The 20,863-nt window shown below is 46.8% G+C and overlaps 1 long non-coding RNA gene across 1 annotated transcript in view; it reads left to right on the forward strand.

Annotated features, from left to right (window-relative positions):
- LOC141984271 (uncharacterized) overlaps positions 1-20,863 on the forward strand; it is a 157,443-nt gene that overhangs the window by 96,163 nt on the left and 40,417 nt on the right. The window contains exon 3 of the long non-coding RNA XR_012638708.1: positions 6,510-6,627. This is a non-coding gene — a long non-coding RNA (uncharacterized LOC141984271). The remainder of the gene's footprint in view (positions 1-6,509; positions 6,628-20,863) is intronic.

Consider the following 20,863-nt stretch of genomic DNA (forward strand, 5'->3'; position numbering starts at 1 on the left):
AGTGGATCAGGGACCTCTCATTGCTTTGAAAGGAACTCAGAGGACCGCTGGGGGCAGGGAGCTGTAATCCTGGGGACTTTCCCTGGGCTTGCTGGGGAGTTTCAGATTGACCCTGACTGAGAGCAGAACATCACCGCTTGTTGTTCTACAGAGTGCTGTGCGGTACTGATGCTGCCACAAAGTGAACCAAGTTAGCTAAGGCACGACCATCAAGTCAATAACAAGAAGAAAAGATTTACTGTACCAGATCAGGCCTTTGTCCTTTTGGACTCCCAGTGCTGTGTACCCCCCGAGAGGACCATGGGAAAAGAAACCTAATCTGTTCAGACACTACTGCAAGCTCTTCGGGGCAGGGGCTGTTTATCATATGTTTGTACAGCACCCTACACAATGGGGCTGGATCTGGTTTGAAGCTACCGCCCTTTTAATGGTAAATACTAATAATGCTGTAATTGTGGACGTGATGGGGGAAGTGGAAGAGGGTGAGATGTTCCTTTTTGATTGAGAAGGAGATTTTGTTATCCTCCTTGTTGTCAGAGCTTGCACAGCTAGACCTGTCATTAGTGGGCATGAAGTAATGTGGTCCTTCTGTAATCCTGTCTGCAGCGTGTGTCCAGTCATCGCCAGCGGCAATGAATTCCACAGGGTTATTCTACTCCGGGTAAAGTGTTTCCTTTATACTGGCCTGATTTTTACTGCTCTTTAATTTCATCAAGTTGCATGTTTTTCATATATAGGGACAGGACAAAAAGGGAATGAACTGATCAATTGTCATTCTACCCTTTATTGTTTGGAGTCCCTTCGTCGTGTCTTTCTCCAGTTCTTTTTATGTTAAATAATCCTAGCTTTTTTCATCTCTCCTCATATACATAATTCCCAACACACTTCTGATGATCCTTGTTGCCCTTCACTGGGCGATATCAGTGTCAGCAACAGCTTTCTTAACATGAGATAATCAAATCTGGACGCAGATAAGTGAGAAGCCATCTTCAATGTACAATATGTCACTATCCTAGTTTATGTATTATATTTTACCTTTTTTCCCCTAATGCACTTGAGCATTGTGTTTGTGTTAGTAACTACTGAAATCTGTCCACAAGGACTCAAGTCTTTTTCACAAAAAGCTCTCAATTTGCAGGATCCATCTGGAATAGGAAATCTTAGACTCCAGTATTTCAGCCAATATATTTCACCTTCTGTTTATCCAAGTTAAATGTCACCTGCTACTGTCCATTCCCCTGGTGTCTCCAAATCCACTCATGATGGACAGCCAAAAATGGAGGCACTCCAAATTAGAAGTCATTTTAGAAGGTCTTTCTTTGTATTTGTTTTATTGGGAAGCACTGGGTCTATTTTTGCAGTTAGGCACAATATAAAGCAAATGCTTTAATGCAAGTTAAGGATAATCATTAACAGTTATTACTACTCATCTCTGGTTGGCACTACTTAGACCTGGCCTGGAGACCCACTTGCAGGTCTGCAGTAGAGTCCAGAGATGGAGAAGTTCACCAAACCATGGAAGAAGTTGCAAAGCAAAAGTTGTGCAGAAAGATTGTGTGCTAGATGCTCCCTCAGCCTGTGGCTTTCTGACAGGCTGGTGCAATCAGTCAGTCTTCTCCCCCAGGGAAGACCTCAGTGTGGGGAGTTTTCTGGATGATGCAGATTTGAGAGTGTTGGCTTTATGACACACCCTTGCCCCATGACCGCCGTTAGCAAGGGAGAGACAAGGTGGGTGAGGTCATATCTTTTCTTGGGCCAATGTCTTGCCAACAGAAGTCGGTCCAATAAAAGGTATGACCTCACCCACCTTTTCTCTCTAATACCCTGGGACCATGACGGCTACAATGACTTAGCCTTGGATGCATATTTGGGGTGTGGCCAAGGGGGAAGGTGGCATGGAGATAGCCCTGCTGTGCTCTGGGTATTGGGGCCATTGGCAGTGGAACAAAAGGCTGCTCTAGCTTATCCAGTGGCTAGCAGCCCTGTCCCCACTCTCCAGGCCTGCACTGAGCAATGGAAATGAGAACTGGGCCCTCAGAGCTCAACATGTTGAGTGCAGAAAAAAGAACACAGCAAGGAGACACCGTAACTGCCAATCAGTACAGAAGGGGCTGTTACCGAGAGAACAGGGACCAGGTAGTCTTATTAGCCAAAAAAAGCAGAATCAGAAGGAAAAAAGGACCTAAAATTTCAGCATCAAACCTTTAGGATTAGAGATATGGGGAAATCCTCCTAGTCATTAGATGAGTGAGTTGATGGAGGAGGCTGTGAATTTGACGGGCACCATCTATCAGGGATGGCGTCAGGATAAGGAAATCGATTGTGGCACGGTGCTGGGCGATGGGAAAGGTGACCCAGCAGAGCTTCCTTTCAGCACTAAGGACTGCACGCCTGAAAGACTGTGTCTCCCTAACATGGTAGAACTCTGGCAAATGACCGCTCAGGAGCTTGGAGGCCAGAGTTCCCAAGACACCGAGTTACTTGCTGCCTTTTCCAAACAGTGCCTGTGTGAGTGGGCTCTCCGGCATTTTATCTCTTAAAAGTTTTCCTACAAAGAAATTTAGGACATGGCATTTCGTGTATTAATGAGAGTACTGGGTAGTGACTTAAAATTTGCTTGCATAGTTGCCTTGAAAACATACAATCACCGTAGCAAGTTAATGTAAAAAAAGGGGAATTAAAAATATCCCCGAATGAAAGTACAAGCTACACCATATTTGCTTTGATCCACAAATCCAGCTATAATGAAACTGTCATTTGCTATTGTTTTCCACTATGCAGCTTGTTAAATTAGGGACATTTTTGATTTAATACAACAGGTGAATATCCCCAGCAGGGTGTAGTGGGAAATGAGAAACCGACTGACAATGTCAGGTTTCCTAAGAGGGCTTGTCAATGCCAATTTTAGCTGATGCTCTCTGATGGCATATTTTTAATACTGCTGTTTCCTATTGTGCTGCCTTATTGTCCAGTGCCAAGTTCTGTGTGTGAATGCCAAGGCGAATGTTTGTGCATAATTGGGGGGAAATCAATGCACGCTGGAAGAGGAAAGTCTTGGAACACGAACACACGCACGCGCGCGCACGCACACAGCTGATCCCAACCACATTGTGGTGGCAACACCAAATTGGGCTTCTTGGAGCCTTTTCTTTGCTCATTCTTAATGGCTGGGGAGAGGTAGGCCTGGCTATCGCTTGTAATTACATAGTAATGCAGGAGTTAAATGCTGGTGGGGAAGATGTTCGAACATCTTGAGTTTGTTTGCCACTAATCTTGCAATGCTGGGTTCTTTCTTAATCCTCAACAAATGTTGTCCCCTTGACGACATATGTGGTAAAAAGTTATGATTGTGTGTGGAAAGAGCATTTAGAAAGGGGCTTACTTTTTCCATAGCTAAACACATTGTTATCCTCCAAATTGTAATCTTATCATATTTAAGTTGTTCCACATAAGTAGACCTATGTATATTTTCAGTAGTTTCAGCTGAAACCTGTTAAGAACAGATGTGCATATGATTCCATGGCAATGATCCCTTACAATGTATTTTTCCATGAACAAACATATTATTTGCTCCTTAGGGGGAAAGAGAAGAAGAAAGGAATGGAGCCTTCATTAAGGGGAATATTAAATTGGGTGGCTGGGCTTGTTACAAGCAGTGTTTATAAATAATTTTCAAACCGCCCTTAAAGGACATGAAGCATTTTGAACACAAAAGGGCTCTCCGTAGTGGACCTAGATAAGGCAGGGACAGGATCTGGGATACTTGCTTCCGCATCTAGAGTGGCACGACATTCCGATTGGACGCTTCTGGATACGCCAGTCTAGAACTCTGGGGCCAGTTGTTCCAATCAGGTGATGAGCAGGCCACACTGCAAATAAACCCAAAGAGAGGGTGGAGGGAATCTGTCTCTAGCAGGAGGCTTCTTCAGCCCAGTGCTGGGCAGTTCTTGTCTCTCTTCAGGAGACTCCAGACTTTGGAGTGAGGCCATCTCTGATGCCTCCCGCTCCCTTCCCTTTGCTTAATTTGGACTCTCTGCTAATAGAGCAGCCCATAGTGCTGACAGACCAGCTCTGTGCTCAACCAAAACCCGCAGGAGAGATGGGAGCCCAGATCTTCTAAGGTATTTAGGCAACTAACTCAGTGGTGTAGTGGGTTGGACTTAGGTGTAAAATTTTCAAAGGCTCCTAAGGCCCATTTTCACTTTTGAAAATAGGGTTAGGTCCTAGGGTCAAATTTACAAAGTTCTTTAGGCCCCTAAAAGATGCAGATAGGTGCCTAGTGGGAATTCCAAAAGCAGCTGAGTGAGTTAGCTGCCCGGATCACCACGGAGGTACTTGAGGCTGACCGCGTGCAGTGTCTCCTCGCAATCGTGGGGATGACACATCCTTGGCAGTCTCTCAGGATTCTCTGGCCATTGTGACAAGCCTGAGGTGAAGCCAGCCGGCTCCGTAGCTGCTTCCCTCTCCGTCTCGCGCTTGCTCGTGTCTGTTTGGCAGTTGGAAATTAAACCCTTGTCGTGGATTGACTACTTTAGTCTCATTAGTGTTGGGGCACGTCTACCCTTGGGGTTGGGGGCCTTGTTTTGAGGGTCTGCTCTCAACGGCTGATGCTCTGCGGGGTTGGTATGTTCCTGTCGTGAGGAGTTTGTACTGAAGTCAATCAGCTACAACAATCTGGTCAATTCTCCTTGTAGCTGCAATGGCCAAACATTTCTCTGCCTCTGAAAATGACCAATGAAACCTTGCAGAAGGACCATTCTGGAGTCCCCTTCTGTCATAAATATAAAGGGAAGGGTAACCACCTTTCCTGTATACAGAACTATAAAATCCCTCCTGGCCAGAGGCAAAACCCTTGCACCTGTAAAGGGTTAAGAAGCTAAGATAACCTCACTGGCACCTGACTAAAATGACCAATGAGGAGACAAGATACTTTCAAAGCTGGAGTTGGGGGGGGAACAAAGGGTCTGTCTGTCTGTGTGATGCTTTTGCCGGGAACAGATCAGGAATGCAGCTCAGAACTCCTGTAAAAAGTTAGTAAGTAATCTAGCTAGAAATGCATTAGATTTCTTTTGTTTAATGGCTGGTAAAATAGCTGTGCTGAATGGAATCTACATCCCTGTTTTTGTGTCTTTTTGTAACTTAAGGTTTTGCCTAGAGGGATTCTCTATGTTTTGAATCTGATTACCCTGTAAGGTATTTACCATCCTGATTTTACAGAGGTGATTCTTTTACTTTTTCTTTAATTAAAAGTCGTCTTTTAAAAACCTGATTGCTTTTTCATTGTTCTTAAGATCCAAGGGTTTGGGTTTGTGTTCACCTATGCAAATTGGTGAGGATTTTTATCAAGCCTTCCCCAGGAAAGGGGGTGTAGGGCTTGGGGGGGATATTTTGGGGGGGAAGACCTCTCCAAGTGGGCTCTTTCCCTGTTCTTTGTTTAATACGCTTGGTGGTGGCAGCACAGGGTTCAAGGACAAGGCAAAGTTTGTACCTTGAGGAAGTTTTTAACCTAAGCTGGTAAGAATAAGCTTAGGGGGTCTTTCATGCAGGTCCCCACCTCTGTACCTTAGAGTTCAGAGTGGGGAAGGAACCTTGACACCCTTGAAGGCTACTGGAACCAGGAAATCTCCAGAAGGCCCTGAGGAAAATTATTGGGAAAAGCCTTTCTCAAAAGAAGCTGGCAGTCCACACTCCTGAGGGCTTAGTGGGCTTTTATTATGCGCTTTTCTCTCCAGCCTTCGCTAGCGTGGCCCTTGAACTCTCCTTGATGGCTTTGCCTCAGAGATCACCTTGGCTCTCAGATGACCTGCAGTAAATGAAGCTGGAGCTGTCAGACGGATTGGGTTGTTTGCATATTTAATGAATTTAAAAACTTCATTTTTAAAATGTAACGGAGCTGCTGCGTGGTCCCTGGGAAGAAGCTGAATCCAGGGTGTTTGCTGGAGAACTGACGTCTGGAATGGCAAGCAGTACATGGGCCCTTGTGCTCAGCCTGCCTAAAGTACAGGGCTCTCTGCCATGCCACCTAACACAAGTGTTCTTAGGGCGCCAATCTCTCTCCCATTTCCTTTTTTACTGTGCTGGTTCATTGGGAGGAACACGGCACAGCAGGTTGCCTCATCTTAAAATGGGCATAATGATACTCGCCCTCCTTTGCAGAGTGTAGCAATCCAAACGTAGAAGTAGAGTAGTGGAGTCACCTGACCGGGACTCGAGCCCTGAGTTCTATTCCTGACTCTGCTCTGCTGGGTGGACTTGGGAAAGTCTCTTCCTCTCTCTCTGCTTCCCTTCGCATCCTGTGTCTGTCTTGTCGATTTAGATTGTGAGCTCCTCAGGGGAGGGCTGATCTCTCCTTATGTGTTTGTATCTGGTCTCGGGTGAGACCTCTCAGCGCTACTAGAGACTGATCGACCGTCTAGGTTCCACCGCACAGAGTTACAGCATCCAGCCCCTTGAAAAGTGAACACATGATTCAAAACCAGATTTTTCACTCCAGGCCTTTTCTTTTTCAGCTTGTCCAGATGAAAGACAGCCACATTGCATTCTGTTGCATCATACAGTGCAAGCCGTGGGTTCACCAGCACAGTGATTACTTTCCCACTGCCCAGACACCACTGAGATTCAGAAGAGGTATGTGTCTAAAAATATCACAGTGTGATGAATGTACAAAGAGACCACCTTAGCTGTTTTCCTCTTTCAAAAACACAATTGAGCCAGATTCTCAGCTGCTGGAAGTCTGAGTACATCATATAACATGGGGAAAAAATGTTAATTTATCATATGGACACTCCTATATTCTGCAGACATGATTTTAAATTTGGAAACTGCTCAGAAAAATAGGATTTGGGTTTTATTTTGGGTGTATTCCGCTGAGCAAAGTCATTTTCCTCGCCCAGATTTACGAGAGGCCCAGAACCAGCTCCTGTCCTTCACCCCTGCATGTTTGCAGAGAAACCTGTCCAGTGCCTGTGTGTGGAAGGAGACTAGATCTAATGCTGTGTTTGATATAATGTAGGTATGATGCTGACGGATAGCGCTTGAGCTCATAAACATACCTGGGCCTGATCTTAGGAATTTGTCCCCCCCAAAAGCTTATTGACTTCAACTCAAATGGAATTTTGGTTGCATGAGCAATACAGATGGTTTAAGCTGGGATGTGGGCTAGATCTAACTAGGGGAGCATATTGAGTCAGTCCAAAACTATTCATGACCACTGGGTGTTTTCCTTACTTTTAAGGAGAGCACAAGGCTGTAGGAGTGGCTGCACTGGGGCTGTGTATGTACGATGCAATCTCCTGGGCAAAGCCCTACTAACATTGGGCAGAGGGAACTTGAATTTGGTCTCCAAGTCAGTCTAGGCACTGGAATGTCGTAGTCTGGAATTAGCTAGTTTAAGCTGGGGCTCACTGGAAAAGGCTAGTAGAAAATTGGTTTCACTGTATTTTGGAAAAAGAAATAAAGCAAACATTTGCATACAAATCAGCTGTAAAATTAGTTGGGGTGGGGGAGGGGCTATAAAATGGATTGCAGTTATGAGATGAAACTCCTTTAATACCCCAAGGAGACAGGGATCCTCTATCGAGTTAGGCAAGGCATCAAAATCTATTTCTCCTTTTTAAACCCTTTTTGTTCCTGTGTGACCCTCCTATAACAAAGTACTTTCTATAGCAAAACATACTTGGGCAGCACATTTCCTAATAAATGCTGCAGTCACCAATTGGCTCATTCATTTCTGGGGTAGTCGGTGCAGATCACTGCACAGTGACAAACGTTGCATCAAGCTGCTTGTGTCTAAATGTGTATTGCAATCGAGGTAGGCACTTGGGTGCTTGAGAGGGTGAATCACTAAATGTTCTTCATAACATCCTTCCCTTCCCCACCCACCTGGTCGCCTTGCTCTCCACACAGACTTTAAAGTGGGGCTTCTTGAAGTGCATGTGATCGCCTCTTGAAAACTGATGTGCACTGACTGCTCGTTTATTTTTGAACTCGGAGGTGCCCGATGTTTTGATAAATTGGTGGTTTGTGTTTTACAATCTTATCCTGTGTGTGTGTGTGTGTGTGTGTGTGTGTGTTTTGATTCTCACAATAGAGAGGATGCCTGTGGCTTGATGCAAATGAGCATCAAAGTTCCTTTATCAGGACTGCTGCAGAGAAGAGCAAATTGACGAAGCTTGGTTGCAAAGAGAGGAATGGGGAGTTGGAGGAGGCCTGGAGCCTGGCCGGAGGCTCCAGACCCCATGTACTGAAATTTGACTTTCTGGTTTGTGGTGTTTGTGTTTTGTGATTTTTTTTTCCATTGTTTCTTTTAAAGCAAATGAGGGTTTTCCCCCTCCCCTGTAGAAATAAAAATTGTGTTTGTTTTTTTTTTTAAAGTGGTTTTCCTTGAATTGTATTAAAAAAATATATTGCTCCCTCTGATGCCTGATATCGTCAGTAACGAATCCTTATAGATTCTGGGTAGGTTTATAGAATTTTATACAAACCAGTTGCCAGCTGGTTGCTTAGGTGGGCGTTTTAGCCAAAGGCTGAGACGCTCACTCCTGCCTAAAATGAATGGGACTCGGGCACCCAAAGCTCGTAAGCAGCTTTGAAAATCCCGATTCAAAGCACAACAAATTAAAACTATGTCAAAAGGCTCCCAAATGCCAGGAAATTCAGCATTAGGGTTAGTGGGGTGGAATGTCACATGTCTGCTCCTTCCTAAGTGTGACTTAATTTTCTTCCAATGTCTGTCCACGAATGAATACAAATCAATATTTTAATACAAACTCCTGTGTTGAAATGCTCCTGCAGAGGCTTGCCAAAGGGGAGCAGAGGCCAGATGTGGCTCTTCATTTGCCTTGGACGTGGCTCAGCCATGTCGCTAAAATGTTTACATTCCATGGCCCTGTGCACAACAGCCAGCGTGCCCCACTGCAGCAGCTGTGTGCCGTGCCCAGCTTCTGTGTGCACCTGGTGTTTGTGGGAGTGAGGTCACTGAGCAGAGACCATGACCGAGTGCAATCCAGCGAGTGTTATGGGCCAGATCCTCAGCTAGTGGAAATCAGGATCAATCCCACGCTCGTCAATGGAGCTGTGTGGGTTCCCACCAGCTGGGGATACACTCGGTAAATGGGCTGTAGCTACCTCCCCGCCTCCCCTCTGTTCTTAGTGTAAGAGCTGTTAACGTCTCCCATTGCTGCTGACTTTCTGCCTTGACACTCCTTGCGCTGAAGGCGCCCTGCCAGAAGCTGGGCTCCCTTTCAGAGGCTGGCAGGTATCCTGCTTTCTTGGCCGTGTTTCCAGAGCTGTCTAGCTAAGGGCAGTGCTCTGTCAGCATCCCTGGGAAGCTGCTGGGCTGTGTGACACGGTGGGTGCCATCCAGTTTATCCACCACTTCCCTGGGGATGGTTGAGGGCCCTGCTGGGCAACCGCCAGCCTTTCCACAGAATGCCGCTTGGAATGGGCTCTGCGGAGGGAGGGTGGTCGTGGGGCTGGGACGCTGGGCTAGGAACCCTGGTGACTTTGGTCCAGTTCTCTGCTCTGGGTGGGCCTGGGGATGTCACTTAGGGCTAGATCCACAAAGGGAAAGACTAATAAGGGCGAGTCTGCGCTGCAGACGCCTTGCTGGCACAGCCTGCTCGTGCAGGGGCAGTGGAAGCTGGCATGGCTACACCACCTCCCTGGGTGACATCAGCTGTGCCAAGAGGGGCGCTTGCATGGTTGTGTCTACACAGCAGGTCTGCTGGCGTAGTTGTGTTGGCCGGGGCATGGGGGAGGGGGAGGGGAGTCACACTCCTAAGCAGCACAATGGAAGCTTTGTAGTGTGGACTGATCCTAGGCTCGGTGCTTCAATGCCTAACTTCTTAGGCACCTGGTGCCCACTGGAATCTGCAGCCGCTGGCTGGGCCCAGGCTCCCTGGATGATGCACAGGGAGCGGGATCCACAGAAGCCAGCCTGCTGAGCAGGGAGCTGCCTGAGCGAGGCAGTGGGGGAAGCTGAGGAGTGGGATGGGGTCTAATCTCTGACCCTCAAAGATGGGGGAGGTACTGGCCTCTGCTTGGGATTCACAGCCATGAGCCCTCTCCTGGAGTCAGGCCCCTCAGCCTGGGAGCCCCAGGTTCAAATCCCACCTGATGCTAAACAGGGACTTGAACCCAGGTCTCCCGCAACCTGCAGGAGTGCTCTAGCCCTGGAGCTGTTGGATGAAAGGGCACCACCACCTCCTCTTGTGCAGGGCCCGACCCAGCAGGTGTGCTCTGAGACAGCCTCCTAAATTGGGCCCTGCACACAAGACAGGCAGGGAAAGCACTGAGCCTGAGCATCCCACCAGGGCTTAGGCATGAGCTGGGTGCTGGGCATCAGGATGGAGGCCAGCAACAGACATTTAGGTGTCAAGGGGACTTTATCAGTGGGGACCGTAAGCACGTAGGGCATTTGGGCACCTGCAGGGCCAGGTAGCAGCTGGGTGGGAGGTTAGGTGCATAAATCCCCTTGTGCATCTAGCCCTTTCTCTCTCTCTGCCTCAGTTACCCATCTGTAGAATGAGATAAGAGCAAGGTCTCTGAACGTAAATACCCGGAGGAGTTGGGCGGTGCTCAGACACTGCTGTTGTGGGAGCCAGAGAAGTAAGTGGATGGTGGGCATGTGATGATTGCAGCTTCTTATGCTGTGCTCTGGCTTTGTGCACATAATGAGAACATCCTGGGAACTGCTCGGTCGGGGAAGGAGGCTTTATACAGACAGTGGAGCAAATGCGGTTGTAGATAGCATGGGGCGGCCCCCCTGGCCAGTAAGTCTGCTCCAAAGCACAGCACAGTCCCAAAGCCAGTTTTCCTGGCTGGAGCAGGACTGCTTGTGAGAGGAAACCTTGAGTGGCATACGCTGCTGTACCTCCTCCAACATCACCTCCCCAGTCCCCTAGCTACACTTTGGAAAAAGGCCCTCAGGGACACTGGCAGTCAGCAGAACATAGAGCATCCCTGAGGCTGCTATAATTGACATTCAGGGACTGGCCCAGGAGCGTAGCAGGTTTGGGGAAGTGAGAGTGGATATATTGGCATCTTCTGTCTACCTTTGCACCCTTTCCCCCCCACTACTGCTGAGCTGCCCCAAGCTTAGATTCCAAGGCCAGAAGGACAATTGTCATCTTCTAGTCTGACCTCCTGTATCGCACAGGCCAGAGACCTGCCCCCAAATAATTCCTGGCGCAGAGCTTATGGAAACACGTCCAATTTTGGTTTTAAAATTGTCAGTGATGGAGAATCCACAATGACCTTTGATAAACTGTTCCAATGGGTAATTACTCTCACTGTTAAAAATGTATGCCTCATTTCCAGTCTGGATTTGTCTAGCTTTAACTTCCAGCCATTGGATCTTTTTCTGCTAGACTGAAGAGCCAATTCTTAAATATTTCCCTCATGTATGTATTCTACACTGTAATCAAGCCACTTCTTAACTCTTCTCCTTCTGACACTAAATAAATGGAGTCTACCACTCTGAGGCAGGTTTTCCAGTCCTTTCATCATTCTCGTGGCTCTTCTCTGAACCCTCCCCTATTTATCAGCATCCTTCTTGAATTGGGGGCACCAGAATTGGACACTGTGTTCTAAGCAGTGGTCACAGCAATGCCAAATACAGAGGTCAAATAACCTCTCTCCTCCTCCTTGAGTTCCCCCATTTATACATCCAAGGATCACATTACCCTTTTGGCCATGGCATCACACAGGGAGCTCATGTTCAGCTGATTACCCACCATGACCCCCACGTCTTTTCCAGAGTCACTGCTGCCCCCATCCTGTAAGAATGGCCTACGTTCTTAGTTCCCAGATGTATACATTTACATTTAGCCATATTAAAACACACGTTGTTTGCTTGTGCTCTGTATTAGTGACTTGTCCTCTTCATCATTTACCATTCCCCCAATTTTTGTGTCCTCTGCAAACTTTATCAGTGATGATTTTTTGTTCCAGGTCATTGATAAAAATGTTAAACAGCATAGAGCCAAGAACCAATCCTAGTGGGACACCACTGGAAACAGACCCATTCAATAATGATTCCCCATCTACAATTACATTTTGAGACCTATCAGGTAGTCCGCTTTTAATCCTTTTAATGCGTGCCATGTTCGTTGTTCTAGGTTTTAAATCAAAGTATCATGAGGTACCAAGTCAAACTCCTTACAGAAGTCTCTATATTATTACATCAACACTATTCTCTTTATCAACCAAATTTGTAACCTCATTTAAAAAAAAATCACATTAGTTTGACAGGATGTATTTTCTATAAGCCCTTGTTGATTGGCATTAATTATACTACCCTCCTTTAATTCTTTATTAATTGAGTCCCATTTTAGCTGCTCCATTATCTTGCCTCAGATCAATATCAGACTGACAGGCCTATAATTACCCAGATCATCCCATTTACCCTTTTCAAAAACTGGTACAACGTTAGTTTTCCTCCAGACTTTTGGAATTTCCCCAGTGTTCTGAGGAAAATCAGCATTAACTAATGGTCCAGCGAACTCTCTTCAAACTCAGCCCCCGCTCAGGGTCTGGGGCAGCATGACTGTCTGTCTCTCTCTGCTTCCACATGTGTGTATGTAACACATGTGTATTTCTAGTATGCCATACACATGCGCACGCTCTCTCACACACACACGTATAATAGAATAATACTCTGTGCTCTTCACTCAGCAGTTCGTTATTCAGCCAATAAAAAAGCTTCCAGTGTCATGTTGCTGCAGCCCTGGGTAGTTATAATAGAGTCTGTAGTGCCTGCCAAATTGTAGATCAGCCAGTATTTTCTTGACAGCTCATTAAGCGTAATTCTTGTTTGCTGGAGCCACAACTCAGGTTTATGCGTCTCCTTTCAGAAAAAAATAAAACCCTGCTGCCTATGCCCACACTTAACAGTGTGTTTTGTATCAGTAATGTAACTCCTAACAATGTAAATTAAATCACATGCCAAAAAAAGTGTGTGTGGGGGGTGGGAATAGTATGTACAAGCTGCGAAAGTTCTTGGGCTTCTTGTGTGTCATTTTCTTCCCTCCCCGCAGTCCCATCCCAAATGCGTGCCTTCTGGCTGTCCTGTCATTGGCCAATGTGCCAAGGGGATCAGTGTTCATCTGATCCCAGCAGTGAGTCCCAGTGTAACTGTGCTTCGCCTCCTGGAAGCCGTGTTCAGGAACCCAACGTCAAACACTTCCTCTCTTTTTTTCATTTGAACGAAACTAAATTCAGGATGTTTTGTTTTCCCAGTGTTGATGCTGCAGGTTGTGGGTAAGAAGTGAGGCAGTTGGGACAAACGACATCCAGTGAGATATGGCCTGATTTTTAAAGGTATTTAGGCACTGACCGGTGTAGATTGGTGCCCATCTACATCTTTAGGCATCTAAGTATCTTTGATAATCTAGCCCACAGACTAAAATGATTAAATACATTAACTCAGTGAAAAATATATTTTTCTATTGGTTCTGCTTTGCAGATTTGATAACAAAAATTAAAGTCACACTTTCAAATGAAGACTCCATTTAAATTTCAGCTCTTCTAGATTAGACAGATTTTGCTGGCTTGTTTGCTAGCTTGTTTGCTAGCTCTTGCCTGGCAGTGACTCTGTTGGGGAAGGGTCTGTCTTCACGGCATGGTTAAACTGGGCTCTTACTCAGATGCTGTCCTTAACCCAGCTCCTGTCCCCACACACAACCCTCTGGCATGAGTTTGGTGGTGCTACCGGACCCAGCTGGGGCTACAGGCTAGAGCATCTGTGAAGCTTTCACTTGGGCTGGTAGCCTGCCCACTTTGCACTGAGGACGCAGGCTAAACCATTCCAATGTCGATGGTCCGCTGGTGCCCAGAAGAACGGACAAGTCCTCCCACAATTCACTGGGAAAGAATCCTAGAACGGCTCGGCACAAAGAACCATGGGATGTGCCCCCAAGGAGTCTTAGTGACACGCACAGCTGAGCGCAGCAGCCGTGAGGACACAGGAACTTGAATGTGGCTTTGTAGTGTGGCCATTTGCACCTAGGCTAGACTAACCCGGGTGCTCGGGCCTGCTCACCTGAATTAACTCTGTGGTGAAGTCAGAGCTTTGAAAGTGACTCTCTAACAGTGGTGTCATAGTGAGTTTCATTCCACCTGCTCTGGCAGCGTCAGGGAATCTCAGAGTGGGAGTCACTTACATTTAACGCCCTTGGTGGCCCCTTTGCACTGCTAGAGAAGTGGAAAGTGGCTTCAGTGTAAATGAGAACCAGGCTCAATCTTCGTTGTTCAGTTATTTCCATTAGTGTAGCTGGATGGTGAGTAATGTGATATGCGTATTGTGCTACTGTACAAGTTGGAGGGGGACAGGGGACTGAGAGGTCAGTTAAAGTGGAGAATGTGGGGCTTCATGCATGTTAAACAAGGATCCCTTAACTGGACATTATCTTGCTTTTTGTGGGAAGGTTTTCCCCTGAACTAGAAACATAGGAACTGCCCAGGGTCTCAGACCCAAAGCCAACCTAGCTCAGCGTCCTGTCTCTGACAGTGCCACATGCACAGAGGAAGGTGCTTGAGTCCTGCAGTAGCAGACATGGGATAATCTACCCCCCATGAGGGTTTCCTCCTGATCTCTAGTAATTAGAGACTGGTTTAAACCCTGAAGCATGATGCTTAATCTCCCTTCCAGAATTGTTATCATTAATGAGAACTCTGGATATTCTTGCTATCTTTATCCATGTCCAATCCCTTTTTGAATCTTGCTCATTCTTGACTTCCTGTGACAGTGAGTTCCACAGTCTAATTACGTATTGTGTGAAACAGTATTTCCTTTTACCAGGTTAGAATTTGCCACCCTTTATCTACTTTTTAGTCACTATTTTTACCACATTGTTTGTGTGCGTGTGTGGAATTGTAACCTAGGACTGGGGGAAGATACAAAAAGGGCTGTAATGTGATGAGCTAAATGTTTCCCTGTTAACAGAAACCAGGGGAAGGGTGCAGCTTCACACAAAATGATTGCACTTCGAAATCCAGGTAGACCCCAAGCCCGCTTCCATCCAAGGCAATGGAAAAACTCCCATTCATTATCTCCTGAAGGTTCAAGCCTGTAGCCCCAGACTAAGGCCCCATCTCGCCACTATGTCGGAGCCGCTCAGCAGCCATGCCAGAGTTTATGCCACCAGAGTGGAGCCCAGCTCCATATCGCCCCTCCCACCATGGTACCCTTGACGTGCCCCCACCCTGCCTAAACTAGATGCTAGAGCACCACACAAAGGGCCAAATATCGATTTTTCCAAGGAACGAACCTGCAAAGAGGCCACTAACTCCCCCGCCTGGCTGAGGTAGGGGAAAGCGCTGCACTGACATACATGGACTGTAAAGGACAGAGCCACATGGAGTCAAACCATTCTGAATCTGGCCAAATTTCACTCCTCACCCCAGCTGGGCCCTTGGTGGGGATGGGGCATAAAAGAAAGTCCATGCACAGAAACACGCGGGATCTTCATTTTCAAATTTGTGCTGCTTGGCTCTCCAGGTAGTCTCCTTCCAAAAGACAGAAAAGGCAGGTACGATACAGCTAGCTACTAAACCCATCCTTCCAAACGCCCACCTAACATCTGCAGAGGCATTGTGGGGTCAGAGGTAACTCTGTTAAACCAGGGAATTTACACTGACCGAGGTCTCTAAAGTCAGCAGCCCAAGAGTGTGTTTTGCAGTTGCGAGTGAAGAAGCACGTTAATGGCAGACAGCCTGTGCAGAGGGGAATGTCTTTCTCAGGATACGTGACCACATTCTGTTTTATTACAATCCCATTCCTCACAGAGAGCGGTCTCTTTGCTGGATGGGCTGGAGCCCAAGGCTTGTTGCTGTCGGCCATGTTCATCCAGTACTGTGGCTGACAAAGAACAGCAGAATCTCTGAGAGGACTCAGCAGAGAAATGTAACATCTTCTGTATGCGGCGTTGCCTGCTTCAGACTTTTGACGGTTGCCCCTTCTCTCTGGGCTTCCTTTTGCATCGCTTGGGGGTGATGTGGAGTGGCTGGGAAGGACGCTTGGGGTGTCTTGGTTTTGTGCTAGCAGCCTGCGCTGTATTCACACACTTGCAACGTGACTCCTCTGTCAGTCATCCAAAAACCGTGCTAAACTCTTCCTGGCTGGGGGAGGGGATTGTAGCTAGAATTTCTGAAGTGGGTGGAAACCTATGAGTAGGGGGAGTCCCTCTGCATTAACCTGCTTTCGTTGCTCGGTATACATGAAACCTCCTGTCAAGAGGATGGAGAACCAATGGAATAGATCAGTGAATCTCTGAGCACCGTCCCTGCCCTTGGTGCATCTGGTCACGCAGAATTCCTGCTGGGCCCTTTTTGGGTGAGCTTTTATAATACCATTTTCTGCTGGTGATGCAGAAAAGCTGCAGGTTCCCTCCGTTCCACCTCGTACGTTATAGGTACAACAGGTGCTTATGACGCTTATTTTGTCTGTCTTCGAATGAAGACCAATTCCGTCTTCCGGAGGCAGGATTTAATATGGGACACAGGTAGCTTTTCGGTAGGGTTTCTGCAGCTTGTGAAGGGAGTGGAGAGCTGGCCTTGTCTGCCCAAGAAAAAAGGGACTGTTCGGTTCCGTTCCGTTCCAAAGGCAACTTTTCAGGAGGCGCCAGAAAGCTGCGGAAGGAGGCTGCTGGTGGGGCCGCCAGGCAGCACTGCCGGCATGAGTACAGAAAATGGACTACATTTCTGCGCTCTGTGCAGCGACCCAAGAGGAAATCCTGGCTCTGCTGATGTCAGAGGCAAAATTTCCATTGACTTCAGAGCAACCACCATTTTCCACCCCCCCCCCCCCACTTCGTGAAAGGAGGGGCTGGTAAGGAACATGTCCTGCCACGTTTGGGCATTTTATATAAACTATTTACTCCTCTCTTCAGTCAAACAAAACTATAACTTTCCCGAAGAACCCCAGGAAGTTGCAGGACAGATGTAATACATTCTGATAGCTCCAGGAGTCTAAAGCAGACACAGCCGTGTGTTCTGCCTACTTTTTATATTCATATTTATTTATTTATTATCCTTTCAATTCTTTTTATTGGATATTTCAAAAAAAAATACCCATACTACTTCAAAGAGAACAATATAAAGCAGCTATATATTCGGTACACTCCATGATATGTTTATCCTATATCTCTTAGAGTAATGAGAGGGATAAATGTGTCTGCATTCTCTTCTCCTGGATAGGTCTTTGCTTCAGTTTGGATTAGGTTATTTTCAACTAGTAATGGATTGAACCTTGAAAGTTTCAGTTTAGATTCAGCTCCGAGAAGCAGTCAAAATTGAGACGTTTGTCCACTTTATTCATCCTTTTGTGCTGCTTCCCCACAGAGTTGCATGACCCAGCCAGTCTCGAGTGTGCAAAAATCATGATGCAGGCCTCAGTAATCAAGAGATTTGGCTTAAAAATCATGAGATTAAAAAATAAATAAAAGTAAAATAGATTGTTTTTCTTCAGGTTTGAGAGTCTTTACAGGGTGCTCGAGGTCAGAACTGGCCAAAACTTGTGATTTTTTTTTTTTGATTGGCGAGAAATTTCAAAAATCTGAAAGTTCTTGCAGACCAGATACTCTGGGAAAACTTCATTCTGGGAAACATTGACAGGCGGTGTTTTTGAAGGGATCTTTGCTCCCCAGGACTGGTAGCTGCTGAATGAAATTGACATCTTGTCAGTTTCACTAGCAGCTGTCCTGGGAGGCTGTGTCACTGGGGTCTGTGGCCCAGAGCTGTCAGGGGAGCAACATCCCAGGACTTCCAAGCTCCCAGCTCTGCTGTAGTGAGCCGGGGAGCTCTGAGAGCCTTCCCCCACCCTGGATTTCCAGGTTTCCTGTTGCTGAGCCCAACTAGAGGTCCAGAAAAAGGAAAATCAGGGCAGACCTATTGCTGGGCATGCCCAGAGACATGTCAAGAGATTTGGACTGAATATAGCAGTTCAAGGGTTACTTCTGAAAGACAAGGCATGCTCAGTCAGGAAGAGGCAGGGCTATTTCAAGAAGGGTGTTGATAAATTGGAGAAGGTTCAGAGAAGAGCCACGAGAAAGATTAAAGGATTGAAAAACATGACTTAGGGTGACAGGCTCAAGAAGCTCAATCTCTTTAGTTAAACAAAGAGAAGGGTAAGGGGTGACTTGATCAGTCTATAAGTATCTACACAGGGAACTAATATTTGATAGGGCTCTTCAGTCTAGCAGACAAAGGTCTAACAAGATCCAATGGCTGGAAGTTGAAGCTAGACAAACTCAGACTGGAGATAAGGCATACATTTTTAACAGTGAGAGTAATTAACCATTACTAATGAGTTGTCATCACTGACAACTTTTAAATCAAGATTGGATGTGTTTCTAAATGATCTGCTCTGGTTTGCACTGGAATTATTTTGGGGAAGTCCTATGGCCTGTATTATTCAGGAAGTCAGACTAGATGACCACAGTGGTCCTTTCTGGCCTTAGAAACTATGACCTATCAATTTCTGCATTGAGAGGGAATTGAGGATGGAGGACAGACAGTTCCAAATGAGAAATTTTGAACAGCAAAATGAATGCAGCATTTTCCCCAAGACCTGTCCCTGCAACGTTACAATGGTATAAACCCGGACCCTACTGCTTATCGGACTGTCCTCATCCTCCCGTGTCTTCACACCCATGCCCCAGGCATTCCCCTGAGCTCCTCGCTGTTGGAGGTTCTGACCAGATTTTCTGGATTTTCCCCCAACAATGTGGAGATCTAGAGCCTTCTGCCATTTACACCCTGGTTAATAAGAACAGTGAGTGCTAAAAACAACTGGTTTTCCCGACTTCTCTCAGGGAACTCAGAGCGCACATTTCATGGCTCAGTTTCCTTACACGTTTCAGATGTCACCAAGCTCCATCCATTTGTTTGTATTCTGGAAGCACCTCCGGGGCTCAGCCAAGATTGGGGCCCCATTGTTCTGGGCATTGTGCCATCACATTCTGAGACAGTCCCTGCACCAAAGAGCTCCCAACCCGCAGAGACGGGAGAGAGCCAAGGGGGTACTTTTACCCCCCCTTTTATACATGAGGAGAAGCACAGAGTGAAACTGACTTTGGAGTCATAAAGAGAGTCAGTGGCAAAACCACGAATTGAACCCGCTCTCCTGGGGCCCAGTCCAGCGTCTTAGCTGCAAAGTCATCCTTGCTCCTTGGACCCTCTTTGCCTCGCTCGCTTCATGGATTCTATGTGGCTTTTCAAATTTTAATCTGAAAAGATCTTTATTCTCCCTTATGGTCGCTTTGCTGCTCCCTCCCTCTGCTATTGGGTACCTCTGCAGCTCATGCATCCGACGAAGTGGGGATTCACCCACAAAAGCTCATGCTCCCATATGTCTGTTAGTCTAAAAGGTGCCACAGGACTCTTTGCCGCTTCTGCAGCTCTGTTATTTCTACAAAATATTTGAGGGTATAATTTGTAGGAGAGACTGTGGGGGCGGGGGGGGGAATACACTAGCATTTTGTAATTTTTAACAAGAATGCTGAGTCTGTGCATATGAGTCTAATACTCCTAGGGGACCCAGACCCAACAGCTGGTAATGGTACCAGCTGTGATTTGAGACTCCGACACTGTGGTATCCCATGCTTGGCCAGTCTGAGAGCCAAACGGCTAGAGCTGGTCAACATTTTTGAATGTTACTTTTTATTGGAAAATGGTCTTTTTTTTTTTTTTCAAAATGATACTTTGGGCAAAAAATTTAAGTTTTCATTGACTAAAAATGTGTGTGCTTTTTTTTTTTCATTTTATTTCTGCAAAATTATTAGCGAAAGCGTTATTGGCGTGCTTGATAAACAGATTTTGAGAGCTCTACTGATGATGCTTTTGATTTAAAAAAAATGGGGAAAAATGAATAAATATAAAGAGCATTTTCAATAAAACTGAACCTGGATCTGCTGAACACCATTTTTGCAAAAATCGGCTGTGGTTTTTCATCCTGCTCTGATTATTTCCCAAAGCTCAGAGAGCTCCCCAGTCAGCCCCTTGAGGCAGGTTCTCTGCCCTCTCCTACCCCCTTTGCCCTGCTGGAGTGGTACAAAGGGAGCAGAAAGCACCGGTAATTGCTTTGCGGGGGCTTCCCCCTTTGTGTGGGAGTCTCCAGCCCTCATAGATCCAGCCCGGCCATGTCTCCCTTCCTGCTGGAGTGTCAGGGACAGGGCCTGGAGTGCACTGTGCTCTAGCTATGCTCATGGATACTCTTGCTGGCTGGTGCAAATTAGAGCAGCCCCTAGGCTGTTCTAGCCAGGGTTGGGGCAGAGAATCAGGGAGCTGTAAGTGGCTGTTGGTTCTCAGCTTCTTTTGGCCCCTTTTCCTGGGCTGCCCGGGGGTGGCAGTGTGGGGCAAGGTAACCATCCTTTGCTGGCAGAGGGAGTCGCCCTGGTCTCGTGCAGCTCCCACAGCCCAGTGGGGACACAAGGGAGCAGTCAGAGCCATTCTCCTCCCTCATCTGTGTGGTAGCAGGCGGCCAGCACGGGTGCTGTTGAGTAGGGAAGGAGCAGCAGCGTCTTAGGATGCTCGCCGTGTCCAGCAGAGCTGGGGATGCTGGGGAGAGGGGCTGGATGCAAATGCTCCACTGCGGACTCCCAGGTCATGGCACCAAGAACACGTTTCCTATTCATAATCAAGCGCACCGAAGGGCCACAGTTCATAGACTTGAGGATCACAACTGGCCCCAGGCCTGGGGTTGGATACCCTTGCTCTGGGGTGTTGCTTGCTGGGAGCAAGAGGCTGGTGAAGTGGAACACGTGTGGGGACAAGACACCCAGGAGAATCTTCAACGGCAATTTCAGGAGACCTCGCCGCTTCCTTTAAGCCAAGCTCAGATACTACTTACATAAGGGGAATGAAA

The sequence above is a fragment of the Natator depressus genome, chromosome 3 (genome assembly GCF_965152275.1).
Source record: "Natator depressus isolate rNatDep1 chromosome 3, rNatDep2.hap1, whole genome shotgun sequence".
Classification (NCBI taxonomy): domain Eukaryota; kingdom Metazoa; phylum Chordata; order Testudines; family Cheloniidae; genus Natator; species Natator depressus.